Source organism: Castor canadensis, chromosome 12 (genome assembly GCF_047511655.1).
Source record: "Castor canadensis chromosome 12, mCasCan1.hap1v2, whole genome shotgun sequence".
NCBI classification, from domain to species: Eukaryota; Metazoa; Chordata; class Mammalia; order Rodentia; family Castoridae; genus Castor; species Castor canadensis.
The window spans coordinates 124481911-124496224 of NC_133397.1; the positions used below are offsets into that span (position 1 = coordinate 124481911).

The 14314-nt window shown below is 38.2% G+C and overlaps 1 long non-coding RNA gene across 1 annotated transcript; it reads right to left on the minus strand.

Annotated features, from left to right (window-relative positions):
* Positions 1–1967: 1967 nt before the first annotated feature.
* LOC141415099 (uncharacterized) lies at positions 1968–11908 on the minus strand. Its single transcript, XR_012440126.1, has 3 exons — positions 11742–11908; positions 9185–9307; positions 1968–2033 (listed from the first exon to the last, which is right to left on the minus strand). It is a non-coding gene; the product is annotated as an uncharacterized lncRNA (long non-coding RNA).
* Between the last annotated feature and the right edge of the window lie 2406 nt (positions 11909–14314).

Sequence of the window (14314 nt, forward strand, 5' to 3'; positions counted from 1 at the left end):
AGACCTCCTGCACTTATACCCAAAATGCAGATTTTTTCAATTCAGGGAAAGAAATTGTTTCCAGCATGAGCTGAGTAAATATTTGTTGATGATGTGGAGCAAAATCCACGAAAAAAATGTTAGCAATATTAACAAATATTAATATTCTACAATATTAACACGCTAGGGGACATCTGGGCGCTTCTAGTTTCCATAAGTGGATTTGATGTGGTCTGAGTTATGGCATTGATTTTTCTCTCAGTGATAATAACAAACTTCATATTTATAGTTTTCACAAAATGCTTCAGATACATGTGCCTCAGGTGGTGCTCAAAACACCTTTGTGAGGTAGAAAAGACAGTAATTGTTATTTTTAGCTTATTCTTGAACAGTCATCCAACTATCCTTGACAGAACAATGACAGAAAATCCCTTGCTCATTTTATCATCAGCATCAGGACTTCATTTTTGTTTTGTTTTGCAGTTCTGGGGATTGAATTCAGGGCCTGTCATTTTTTAGGTAAATGCTGTGCTGTAACCAGTGGATGGGGTGTCCCGGATGTGCCTTGGTAGAGTGGGACTCTACCCCAGGTACAGCAAAAGAACCACTAAGAGTAAGAATATAGTAAGAATGATTTATTAGGGTAGTGGAATTTTACCTCAAGAGGTAAGTTGGACACTTTGGGTAAGGATTGACTACCAACACCTCATTTTCTACTGTGCTTTTCTGAAATAAGTTAAAGAAAAAATGTATTATTAAAGTGTTTCCTTTGACAACTTAACATCGAGCATTTGTGTGTTCTAGTAGCCAAATCTAAAATGGTGAAAAAGATACAATTCCCATCTTTAAGGAGCTCATTGTTTAGAAGAACAGAAAAATGAGTAGGCTGGCATTTACTCTGACGACTGCTGAGGACTGTGATACAAGGGGAACAGATAGTAATAGGGACACTAATCTAGATTTGGGGACATCGGGGAGGACTTCCCAAAGGTGGAAACTCAACTTTTTCCAACGAATCTGAGGATGTTAGCAAAGCAAATGGAAGATGGAGATGGAGTGAGGTGTTGAGGAAGAAGGAAGAAAGAAAGGGGCTGGGATCAGATTTCTATGAATGTTCCACTACAGTGAAAATGTCTCTACCGAGGGATGCAATATTCGTAGAGTCTACCCTGATGGCAACAAGCACAGTGCCGAGACTTCCTGGTGCAGGACATTTGAGTAAAAGGACATTAAAAAAATATTGTCAGACTTTCATGCTTCACTTTCTATTTCAGAGACCTGTTTCCTAAAATGTCCTTAGTGTTTCCTTCTGCATACAAATTCCTGTTAGCTCTTTCCTATGAGCTCTTCCAGTCTTACTTTTCATAATGACCCTTTGCTTTGCTTTGTATGTCAGTCAGATTTCTGTCACTGTGACAAAATACCTGAGATCCATTTCAAGGAGGAAAGGTTATTGTAACTCATAATTTCAAAGGTGTCAGGTCATGGTCACTTGGCCCTGTCAACTTAGGCATGTTGTGAGGCAGATAATCATGACAGAGAGAATCTGCTCACTTCATGGTAGCCAGAAAGGAGAGAGAGAGAGAGAGAGAGAGAGAAAGAGAGAGAGAGAGAAGGGAGTGGAAGGAGAGGAGTGGCTAGGACCCCAAAATCCTCATTAAGGGCATGACCCCAGTGACCTCACTTCCTTCCACCATGCCCCACCTCCTAATGGTTGCACCGCTTTCCAGTAACACCACAGACTGGTGGCCAAGTCTTTAGCACATGGCCTTTGGGGAACTTTTTAAATACAAATGTCTTCTATCCACCTCTATGTACTAGGCTTATGCAGTTGGGAAAAGAACAGATATGGTAAGAACATTTTAAAAGGTCACTGGTGTGTCATTTGGAAATTGCTTGACACCTAGAGTTTATAAAGCATTTTAGTAGCTTAGAAATGCAAAATTAGTGCAAAGCAATGTCTTGTTAAATAACAATTAATTTGCTTACCTTGTTGTATGCTATATCACTTCATGAACAGCCAGAATTAATTCACTAAGGACCATGCTGGAGACCTAAAAATAACAATAGTTTTCCTGACATGTAAACTATGTTACCTCTAATGGAATGCATTCATTTATTAAATATGGCTGAATTACTTATTTATTGCAGAGGCTTTGGAAAGAGAAGATCTGTATATCCTTAGCTGTTTACAATATAAGATTTAATTACCAAAATATCAATCAAGGAAATGCACAAGAAATCCAGTGGGGTATAGTAGACAGCAGGAATTTATGTGTCACTTCATTGCTGGACTCCCCAGAGGCCAGTGCAATGTCAGCTGTCCACTAGGGAGTTAGTGGTTTTGTGCTCAGCAGGTCAATGCATCACTGTCTATTGAGGCTTGACTGTATGCCCCTCCCCCACATTCATATGATGAAATGCCCACCCCAAATAATTCGGAATGTGACCTCATTTACAGCTAGGTCTTTAGAAGGGTAATCAAATTAAAATGAAGTCATTAGGGTAGGCTCTAATCAAATAAGACTGTACTTATAAAAAGGGGGAATTAGGATATAGATACATGCACACACACACACACACACACACACACACACAGAGAAAACTTTGTGAAGACACAATTCAGGGTGATGCTTCTACAAGCCCAGAAATGCCAAAGACTGCCAGCAAAACACCAGAAACTGGGCAAGAAACATGGAACAGTCTCTCTTACTGCACCCAGAAGGAATCAACTCTGCAGACAACTTGGCCTTAGATTTGTAGCCTCCAGAACTGTGAGACACTAAATTTCTATTGCTAAAGTCAATCAGTTTGTGGTACTTTGTTCTGGAAGTCATAGGAAACTAGTATAGTATCTTTCTAGTTAAGTGTTACATATCTAAGTTATAGACCATCTTGATTTAATATTCTGCTACAACTTACTTAAGCTCTTCTGCTGGATTTATATCAATGTTGGCTACTTAAGTAGTCTGTCAAATAGTAAACAACCTATTTCAATCTTCTACACAGTGCAAGTGCTTAAAATGCTTAAGGAGACACCAGATATGAAATAGCTTTGTCTCTTCTGTCATCCAGTACATGCCACATGTGTTTGTTACAGGATTAAGTGAGATGATTTGTGTAAATTACAAAGTTGGCCCCAAAAAAGCCTTCCAAAAATGACAGACATTTGCAAAGACACAATTTGGTTTAACATGAGAAAAGTTAGACTATATGGGTGTAGACTTTCAGTAACTACCTGATCTTGGGCACACCATATAATACCTTCATATTCCAGGAGAGTTCACATTTCTTCATGTTTTCTTTGTGATATTTGTAGTATGTGAAAATCTCACAGCAAAGTGACTATCACATAGCAAGTACTCAACTAGAAATAGTTTAATAGTTACTTGTTGAGTAAAAAAAAAAAAATACTGTGCTATCAACCATAGGGGAAATTGGGAAAGTACAAAGTTTCAAAAATGAGCAAGTTAGTTTAACTCCTTGGAAAGCACATAGAAGCATATGAAAGAAACTATTACAGTCAGGAAAGTGCTAACTGCTGTAAACAATGGAACCATCATTGAATTTCCATGGTCACACCCACAGGAATGTCTTTCTTACCCAAAAGTACAAGGTGACTCTTCCTGTGGGCAGGCTTGGTTTTCCTCCATACAGTGAATTCAGGGAATCACATTCCTGTCTTATGTCTCTGGATTCCCATTTACCTTCATGCCCTTGCTCTCCAGCCGGCAGAAGAGGTGGGATAAAGTGTGAGAAGGCAGAACTATTTTAAAACCCCCAGTCCAGAGGAGACTACCCCACTTTGGTTCATGTACCATTGATGAAAATCATTTAACTAGGATGCAAAAGGCCAGGAATGTAGTCCCCAGGTCAGCAAAACTCCCAGCAATAAACAATTGTGCACTATAAAAGGAGGAGCTATATTTCTGTATCTGTCACAGAGCTAAACCTATATACAGTGTTAAAATGGAGTGAGTCCAGAATGGAGAGGATGTACTAAGGTTATTCTAGGTACAAACCTCTAAAGTTTGGGTCACTTTTGAACTCTCTATCTCTTGTCTAATCCACAATAGAAAGCTTGATTGAGAGAAAAAAGGATGAGAAAAACCTATTTCAGGAGCATGTTAATAGTGTAGGACTTCAGAATGGCATTCAAAGAAGAAGAAGGAGAAGGAGATGGAGCAGGAGAAGCAGAAAAAGGAGAAGGAGAAGAAGGAGAAGGAGAAGGAGAAGGAGAAGGAGAAGAAGAAGAAGAAGAAGAAGAAGAAGAAGAAGAAGAAGAAGAAGCAGCATTTTATAAGCTTATTATTGAAGAGTTTTGACAAGCTTCTACTTCCATTCATTCCTGAGAGTTTAAGGCTAAAAGTTAGGCTGGATATAATTGTTTGGAGCAGTCAGTCTTCAGTAATATACGTGGACCCCTGTGTGCAATGAATCTGACCTTATGAAGTCTTACTGGGTTTTCTGATTTTTTGTTATATTGCTTGATAGAAGATCACTAAAACAAAGTTGTTAACATTCAGTAGCAGTACTTGGCTTTGGGGAGACCTTTTCCCAAAATTAGCTAGGTCAGCAGCACTCCGGTATGATTTGCTTCAGCACAATAAGAAATTCCAAATTCCAGTGCTGAGAACTCCACTCGTTGAGATGCAATACATGGCGTGCAGATATGTAAGAAATCTGCTAGGTTGTGAAAACATTTTCTAAGAACTAATAAGCCCAACCAAATAGCTTATGGCTGGTCCCAGGCCCAGAGGAAGGAGGGGACAGCTATACAAAGGGAAATATGCAACAGACAGCATTAATTTATCTGAAAGCCAACTGTTTAGTATTAATGTGAGTCAATAGAAAATGCTTTGCTAAGGAACTCAAGCAGACTTGGACTGAATTGGAAAAGGACTCGCATTAATTTCTTATTAAAAGTTACATTCTCATAACAGAAGAACAGGGTATACTCTTAGAGGTAATCTTTTAACTTAGGTAACTGAACAATGTACAGCTGTTTCTTTCAAAATATCTATAATAATGATAGATAATAAAAATATATAATAATAAGCAGTGAAAGTACAACGCCACATATACTCACTGTGACTAAAGCGCTTCCTCACTAATGTCCCTTAAAATGTTAGGATTTGTGAGCAATAATTTATTTAAAAGATGTCTATAATTTTGTCATCAAATATTATTAAGGCTGAGGGGCAAACAGTACTCAAAGTAAATATGCAACTTCTAGGTCTTGCTTTTATCGATTTGGTGGTAGACCCCCCTGAAAATAAGCAGTATTGTGTTAAAACTATTTAAATATTTCATTAGAGTTCATTGAAAAACAATTCTAGAATTATAACTTAGCACAAAAAGATAACTAGCAAGATGTGAGAATTGGCATATCAAAATCATAGTTTGAGAGAATTACTTATTGGAGAAAAGGTTTTCAAGTTTGCATGAAATGGCTAGCCCTTCTAGTAGGTCAAATGAGATGAGTCTGGTTTATTTAACACCACTTGTCTCTCTCTTTTATGGTGCTGGGATTTAAACTCAAGGCTTCACACTTTGGAGGCAGGTGTTGGTCTACTACTTGAGACACGTTCACAAGCATTTTTTACTCTGGTTATTTTTGAGGTAGGGTCTTGCTTTACACCTGAGCTGGTCTGGACCAAAGTCCTTCCATTTTTTTGTTTGTTTCCCACTGTAGCTGGGATGTCAGGCACACACCACCATACCCATCTTTTTCTGAGGAGATGAGGTCTCATGAACTGTTTTGATAGGGCTGGCCTTGAACTGTGATCCTCCCCATTTCTACCTCCCAAGTAGCTGAGATTACAGGCATGAGCCCCTAGATGAGGCTGCCTTTTGTCTCTATTACTAAAGACTCAGGTATTAGATAGATACAGGTTCAGGCTATAAAGTAGGAGCAAACCACAGATTCAAGCATTCAGTGAAAACTGATATGTCCATGGCAGAGAAGGGAGGTCCTTTTATTAATACTGAAAACCTACACTTACATGATAGCTCATATATCAGAAGAAGGGAACTGTAAAGCCTAAGAATAAATCCTCAGTCTAGTAGTAAGAGTGGAAACAAAACAGACAAAATTTATATCATTTTCAGGAGAACTGTGACCAGTAATTTATCTTGAGAGCCCCAAATATTCAGAATGTATAACTACAAGCCAGGAACTAAAAGCAATACAGAGTTGATGTTCTATATAGAGTAGGTGTTCTGAAGAACACCTCCATCCCTTCACCTCTGTTTCCATTCAACATGCTTCAAGAGGCTGAAGAGAATAGACTGAATAAGAGTCACACACCTGTCGCTCTCATTTCTCTGCTGGTGTTCAATCCATGTTCTGTTTGGAGATGGAAAATATTTTTGCAAAGTCAAAAGAAACTATGCAAAACATCAGAAAGCTCAGCATCATTTTCCTCTTAGGTATGACAGGTGGGCACTAAACCATTGGGCCCTTTGTCCATTCATAGACTTCCTTCTTAGTAACCAGCCTTCCCTCACTTTATATTACTGACTTTCCAAATTTCCTTTTAATTTTTATAAAAGATGGCAAGGTTCAATGGAAAAAGGATTGATTGTTGGGTCTAGAGACATACAATGCATGACTTTGGGCAAACCATTTACACACTGTAGGTCTTCTTCTCCTGGGACGAAAGCATAGGTTAGGTTGAATGACTCCAGTCTCTCTTGCTCCAACACTCAATGCAGTTTTATTTCATTATTCTAGAGATGCAGGTCCCAGTTCAATGACATGAAGAGGGAAAGAGTGAAAGTTGAACCTGAAGTGTGAGTCTCCCCAGAGGCCCTGCAGTTATGGTCTAGAAGCATCAATGGGTACCAATGTAATCACTGCTTCCAGGCATCCTGAGAACATATGACACCCAAACTCAACTTCAGATCAGTCAGAGGGGCTGTGAGTCCCACATAACATCCTGTCATTTGGATTTAAGAGAGATTTTCTAGATCACAGCAAGAAGAAATAACCAAACATGAAAAAGAAACCATTTGTTGCTGAGGGCAGTGACTCCTTCACAGAGGTGACTAAGGTGTTTGCATGACATCTCATTTCCTTCTTACCCAGTCATAATGTAAGGGTCTTCCTGCACATTGCTGGTGTGTAAGCCATTCATTTCCAACCAAACCAAGAGACTTTCTTTGAAAAATGAATCCAAGAAGAAACATTGGACTTACATCAATTTTCTCTTGAACATTAAACCAATATGACTTTATATTTACCAAAATGCATTATTATCTGGGAGCCAAAAGGATTAAAGTAATAAACTGTTAGTCTACTCTAAAATTCATCCTGAGTGAAAGCAGCCAGGTGGTTGTAAGTAAACATTTTCCATGTTTCATTCCAAAACCAATAGTGAAGGTGGTGCAGCCTGAATCCCAGCTGCACAGGAGGCATAAATAAGACAGTGGTCTGAGACTAGCACTGGACAAAAAGTATGAGACCCTACTATAAAATAACAAAGGCAAAAAAGAAAAAATAATGGCTGAGTGTATGGCTCAAGTGGTAGAGCATCTGTCTAGCAAGTGCAAGGCTCTGAGTTCAAACTTTGGTATTGCCAAATGTATAAAGTTTAATATAAAGACTAAATCTGAAGAACACCTCCATCCCTTCACCTCTGTTTCCACTCAACATGCTTCAAGAGGCTGAAGAGAATAGACTGAATAAGAGTCACACACCTGTCGCTCTCATTTCTCTGCTGGTGTTCAATCCATGTTCTGTTTGGAGATGGAAAATAATTTTGCAAAGTCAAAAGAAACTATGCAAAACATCAGAAAGCTCAGCATCATTTTCCTCTTAGGTATGACAGGTGGGCACTAAACCATTGGGCCCTTTGTCCATTCATAGACTTCCTTCTTAGTAACCAGCCTTCCCTCACACCTGCAAAGCAACTTTCTTTCCTGTAGAAGGGACTTGATTTCAGCTAAAATTGCAAAACCAGAAGCTGGCTTTTCTAGTTATGCAACTTTCTCTTACTCCCAGATAAAATAATGAAAACTGACTTATAAATGAATGAATTCATCATGAATGTATATGTGAACAAATAAAAAAAGAAATTCCTTAAGTTTTCTGAGCTAAGAAACCTAATAGTATTTTGTCATTACCTCCTAACTACTCAATTGATAAATATTTTGATTAGGTGAAACTGTGAGAAATTTTGGAAACAGATTAATAACATTGATCTCAACTTTTAAATAAAATCTAAATCTCTCAAAAATATTTTCCTTTCAGACTAGAATGGATCTCAACTCTTCAAGCCAAAGCAACGACCAAAAAATAGATTTGTTTTATTCATGTATTTCCTTTGTAACTGTATTAGTCATAGTTCTCTGAAAGAACAGAACCAATGGAAAAAAATATATATAGTTGTGAAATACAATATATATAATTACAAAAGGAGATTTATTAGATTGTCTTACACCATTGGAACCTGGATAGTCCAATAATGGCCATCGGCACACTGGAGATCCAGGGAACCTGGTCACTTCTCAGTCCAAGAAGTCTGGAAGCCACAGAACAAGACCAATGATGCAGCCCCAGTCTGAGACTGAAGGCCTGGAGCCTCTGTGGAGAGTCACTGGTGTGAACCATGTAAATGGCTGAAAAGGTGGAGTCTGATGTCCAAGGGTGATGGCAGCAGTAATAGATGCACTGTCCTCCTTCCAACTTTTACTTAATCTGGGACCCCAGCATCTCGGATGATGCTGTCTATGTTCAGGGTTTGTCTTCCTCCCTCAGTTGCTCTCCTGTATGTCGATCATCTCTGGATATGCCCTCAAAGACATACCCCAGGAGAGTGCTTTACTAATCTCCTAGGCATCTCTCAAGATAATCAAGTTGACAATCAAGATTAACCTTCACACCAGCTGTAATATTTTTGGTAAAGAATGGAAATTCTTTGACATATCTCCTATGAGTGTTGGTTGAGTGTGCTTTGTAGGGTGAAGCTTGTAAGCTCAGTTGTAATTATTAACATACAGAAATGACTCTGAATGACATCAAAGGCTAAATCATTAAAGATGATGGAGTGCCTGCCTTGTTCATTGGTACACATGTGCTTGGAGCTCTGAGTTTCTATATAGGAAGTGCTATTGCTACTGGGCTCTACGGTGCTGACCACCATACTAGAGAGGCCACAGGTAGGCACTTTGGTTCACAGCCCAGTAAAGACCCAGCTAATACCTGTAAGCACGCATACGCATGTGAGGGAGCCATACGGTACGTGAGCCACTGCTTCCAATGACTGCAGACACAAGGATGCCTCAAGCAACAATTGCCCAGGTGAGCTCTTCCCGAACTCATGACCTACAAAAATCACAAACAAAAAGAAAATGCTTATTTGAATCCACAATGTTTTCTGGTAACTGGTTACATAATACTTATAAATAGAAAAATTCTCTTATTTAAAAAAGACTTAAGGCAATTTATTAAGGTATAAAGACAATACTAACCTGGCTATCTGTCTCATTTTGTTCAAATCTTTGTTCAAACATCACCTTAAAACTACAATATCTATCTCCTTTTCTCCTCCCCTCTTTATTTTTTCTTCCCATTTCATCTATCACCATCTGGAATAGTAGCTGTGTTATTCACTTATCGGTTTATTTAAATTTTCCATCAGAATTCAAGAACAATGAGGACACAGACTTTGTGGTATTTGGTATTTAGCAATTGAGCAATGCTTGACACTGTAGGAATTCAATACATGCTCATTGAATGAGCAAACATACTTTTCTTTGAGAAAAGTTTTCATGCAAAGTAAAAAAATAATGTTGATGTGTGATGAGAAAAGACAAAACAAATAATTAATGAGAGAGAGAGAGAGAGAAAATTAAGAAGAGACAAGCCTCTCCTTTTAATACTCTTATTGCCATGTTTACACTTTCAGTGGCCTGAGGATTATTTAGTCTTAACATGTGTCTCCAAAATGAAATGGTGACAACAATCTTCAGAGCAGATCGAGCACTGGCTGGGCAGTGAGTGGAAGCGCTGTGTCCCTTTCTTAATTCGTGGGCATTTCTGCTGGGTTTCTTTCAGGAGCCGCGACAAGCTTTGTTTGACACTTCATGAAGGTCAATTTTTGACAATCAGTAGTTAATTTGCTGACTTACAACTTTTATTTTCTGAGTTTGGAGATGATGACTCTTTTGTGTACTCATTAGCTTCTTCAGGATTGCCAGAGGTGGTTGCAGGAAATGTTTTGAATGGTAGCATTTCGGCATTTTTTCTGAGCAGTGAGAATATTGTCACTGGAGCTTTCAGAAGATGGATTATTTTCTTGGCAGGTAGTGTGGCCTCCACAGGGCTCATTAGGCTTTCTGTTGGGAAGATCTAACATGCACAGTTGAATACTGTCATAAAAAGGGAAGTGGTTTGGGCCTAATTTCTAATGGAGCTGCAAAGACTACAGCTCCATTTTGATCTCTGAATTCCAAACAGGCCTTTTATAGTTGTCAAAGTATTGACTGCTCATTCCAAAGCAAAGATTCTTTTTCTTTCTTAATCTTTTATGTTCCCAGTGTTACTCTGATGGCTAGTATTATGTGAGCAGATTTGGTTCCCCTGTGTATTTAAAAATATCAACATTTCATCCTAACTGGCTGTGGGGTGTGTGTGTGTGTCTTACAAACTGACACATGTAGCATGAGTGAAATGCAAGATTTTAAATTGAGCATGGTATCATAAAGCTGTAACCCCACCTCTGGGGAGGCTGAGGCAGGAGGATAACAAGTTCAAGGCCAGCCTGGGAAAGGAAATTCTCAAAACCCCTTCTCAACCAATGGCTGGGCACAGCAGCCCTTGCCTGGCACCCCAGCTACTCAGGGAAGCACAGATGGGAGGCTCACAGGCCAGGTTCAAGGCTAAAAGTGAGACCCCATCTAAAAAATAACCAACTCAGAAAGGGCCTGAGGAGTGGCTCAAGTGGTGAAGCACCTGCTTAGCAAACACAAAGCCCTGACTTCAACCCTCAGTATCACCAAACAACAACTAAAAAATGTCAGATTTAAAATGAAAATGTGGGTTAAGAAGGACTTCCCAAATATCATTTGGTGTTTATTTGCATCAGTGATTGTATCTTGATTTCCTTTTCCTCTTCATTCATAATTATTTCTATTCAAGACCTCTCCAGTCTTGTATTTCCGCACAATATCCCCAGTTTATTTTTTGATTCTGAGGGAAAAAAAAACCCTAATCTGTGTGGACTTAATAGTTTCACTAAAACCTGGGTTTAAACGTGGCTAAAGCATTGATTTTGAGCAAGTGACCAAAGCTTGTATGAAGGTAAAACCTAAACGAGGAGTAGATACATAACAATCCAAGCTTTGCAGAGAAATGCCTGGCTGTGTGTTCACATTCCAGGATAATCTTTTTGGGCTATAAAAGTCAAGCATATGAAGGGCTGTTGTATCATTTTAAAAAGTAAGAGACAAGCCTGCAGTCATTTTTAATATAGTTTTGTAACTGGAAGAATGGTAACCCATGACTCTAAGCCCTAGTTAGCTCTTTTGAATTTTGAACGTGAGCTTCTAATCCTATTTGTGTTTATATTTTTACATAAAATCCATACCACCTAACATTTGTGTTCTATACACTTCCTTGTGTTTTAATAATCTCTGCAATTATCATTTTTGGTAAAGTATAACTTTCAATAGACACAGGTTTATTTTGATAGCTTATAAGTTTGTTTCCTTTTCTTAAAGAAAAGCACAAAGTCAATGTCAATTAGCTGATAACTCACTGATGCGGAGTTGCTGGCTTGAAGATTTGGTCAGAGAGAACTTTAAAACATTCATTCAGGTGGCAGTGCAAAATTGGGAATTTTTCTTGCTTGGGAAATAAAAATACAAATTCCTTATTCTTGTTCTTCCAGCTGTCTAAAAGCGCACATTGCAACACAAGCTCAGAACCTGTGAGGATCAAAGGAGAATCTGTTACATAAAATCACTCAGAATCTGTGGGAATGCTTGAACACATGTTGAAAGATGCTGAGGATTATTAAGTTTGTCAACCAAGCACAATTCAGTAATAAAAAAAAAAGGAGTAACACTTTCCTTAAAACATCAACTGAACAGATATTTAGTGTTACTAACCATTTATTTATGCAAGAGTGTATATTTTTATGATTGACTTTGGTGGTATTTGATTGTTTTGTTTTATTTTACATTGGTAGTATTTGAAAATTAAGGTCATTTCTTGTACTTTATTATAAAATATAGAGCTGTTCTTATAAATCTAGAACATTAGCATCATAAGATTAATGTTTAGTGTGTTTAGTGTGAGAGCTGTTGAGTAGACAAAATATAAAATATGATTCACTTATATATTCACTCTATGAATATTTACTGAACACTTTCTTTGTACATGGTAAGAGGTAGAAAAGACTAATACTATCTTGACCTCATCCCCAAAAAGCTTAAATATTTTAAAAGTGAAACACTATGGAAATTCAAGTCTGTTAGGAATATCAGTTGCCACATTGTTACTTATTAAGTGAGTTAGGTGGGAAAAAAGAAAGGAATGAATGCAATGAATATTTGGTTCCTTTGAACAACACATAGTCCTCCTTAGGACGTGTCTGGAAAATTAAGATCTTGAGGTGTAAATATGTAAATGGATTTTCCTCCTCAGTGGGGCTGGATAATCTTAATTTAACAAGAGTCTCAGCTCTGTGGCAGTGCTTAGCTCCCACTGAGATTTTCGTTTCTGTGCCACACGGAGTGATCAGCTTTTAACTATGCAAGCCCAACATGCTCCTTTTTGGAAAAATGGCACCAGTAACTCATCTGCAGTTTTATGTGTGTAAAAATGCTACCATATCCACACCACAATTGCGATTTTATCAAATGTCCTTCTACATATGCAGTGACATTGATGCCTCAGCTCTGACCAAGGAAGCTCTAATTTGTAGTAAAGGGAGATCAACAATATCTTCTTGCTAGATGCTGGATCTCTATGCCTTTAGGTCTGAAGACACAATAAATGTCTGTTCTCTTTTCTTGTCCCTGCCAAAAAGAGTCACCATGGTTAGAGAGAACCTTAAGTGTTCTCAACACAAACAAATGATACATGTCTGTTCTGATTGTGACAAATTGTTTACTTGTATGGAAATGTCACAATGCACCCCATGTATATGTACAGTAATCACATGTCTTTAAGAATTAAAGTATATATTTTAAAGACACTGTGCAATCTGCAGTGTTTCTAATGACAGATGTGCTTGGTTTACTTTCTGAAATGTGCACCTTTAATCCATCTTCAGAAGATGAGCCTAACTATTTTAAATATTCTTTCTTGCCAGATTAGTAGCTTAAAGAGACACTCGATGACATGCAAACCTTCTTCCAAGTGAAATTACACTTGGGGCTCCTTCATTCACTTAATGTAGATTTTGGTTATTTTGCTTCCTGGTGGTTAAGTAAAGACATTAAACTGTAAATATATTCCACTGAAGAAGCATGGGATCAGGTCATTATTGAATACATAATCCGAGAAACAGTTGATGTGTTAATGAGTGTAAAGGAGATGTAGGGTTTCACCATGCAGCCCAGGCTGGCCTTAAATCTGCAATCTTCTTGTCTCAACCTCTCCAGGGCTTGCATTACAGGCCTGAACCACCAGAGGTCTTAGGAGAAGAGATCTTTTGGAATTCTGTCCTACAAGAAATGGCTGAGGACTGGGTGATAGCTCAAGTTAAAGTGCTTCCTTAGCAAGTGTGAGGCCCTGGATTCAATCCCCAGTACTGCAAAAGAGGAAGATAAAGAGGAAGGAAGGAAGGAAGAAAGGAAAGAAAAGAAAGAAGAATTGAAACAAAAATAATCAAAGGCTCTAAGAAATCTACCCTAGTTGGAAAAATATTTTTATAAAAATCTACTGGAGTATCATATAGCAGATAGCACACTTAGCATTGACCAAAGATCCAAGTTCTCTCCTACATTTCCCAGAATCCCTTGAAACTAAGTTATGGACACTGGACCAGCTCTGGCCAGCAAACTGAGGGATGTGTCACTTCAAGAACAAGGCAATTAATGGTTACTTTGCTGTCTCCATCTCTCTTTTCCTCTAGCAAAGTGACCCTGAAGGTTCTCTGTTTCAGAAAACATAGTTACAAGATTCAGAAAGGCATCTTGATCCACAGAAGAATGAAATAAGCCTTTACTGTTCTCAGCCACTGGGATTTCAAGGTTTGTTTGATACAGTCACTAGAGTTAATCTCCCTCATTAGCACAGGGAATGATAACTGTCTTCCAGTATTTAGAGAATGCAGCAAGAAAAAACAAGATTTGATATTGGAATCTTATAGAATTAAAGCCA